The sequence below is a fragment of the Pygoscelis adeliae genome, unplaced genomic scaffold (assembly GCF_000699105.1).
Source record: "Pygoscelis adeliae isolate BGI_AS28 unplaced genomic scaffold, ASM69910v1 Scaffold10, whole genome shotgun sequence".
In the NCBI taxonomy this organism is placed as follows: Eukaryota; Metazoa; Chordata; class Aves; order Sphenisciformes; family Spheniscidae; genus Pygoscelis; species Pygoscelis adeliae.
Genome location: NW_008824053.1, coordinates 9,749,302 through 9,749,915, shown reverse-complemented (window position 1 = coordinate 9,749,915; position 614 = coordinate 9,749,302).

Here is a 614-nt window from a genome sequence, read left to right as displayed (position 1 = left end):
TCTGGGCCCGGCCATCCAGCCAGTTTTTGACCCAGCGCAGAGTCCACCTGTCTAAGCCGTGAGCCGCCAGCTTCTCCAGGAGAATGCTGTGGGAGATGGTGTCAAAGGCCTTACTGAAGTCCAGGTAGACCACATCCACAGCCTTTCCCTCATCTACTAGGCGGGTCGCACTAGAGCTAGTTCAAAGTAAATCCCTGGCACAGGATTAGTGTGGATGTTGGGTACTTGGCCCTGACGGTTTTGGTCAGCAGGCGTGCTTCTATGGTTCCTTGACTGCTTACCAAGGTGCACCCACTATCCTGCCCTGTTAATGTTTACTAGGAATGTGGGCTCATGAATGTAGCATATAAATTAATGCCTAATGAGTTTTGTACACCTGGGTGTTTTATCATGGAAATTAACTATATTTTTTTTCTCTTTGGAGGGAGATAGGTTTGTCTGAATCTAAAGGTTACAAACAATGGTCCCCAATGCTTTTCTGTTGTGTTTCTCTAGCCATTGCATGTCTGAACTTTTTATGGAGGCAGAGAGAATGAAAACAAGATTCACTATAATATTGAAATTTTTAATTACTAAATATGCTTTATATTGACTTGTTTTTTCCTGTCTTCTTT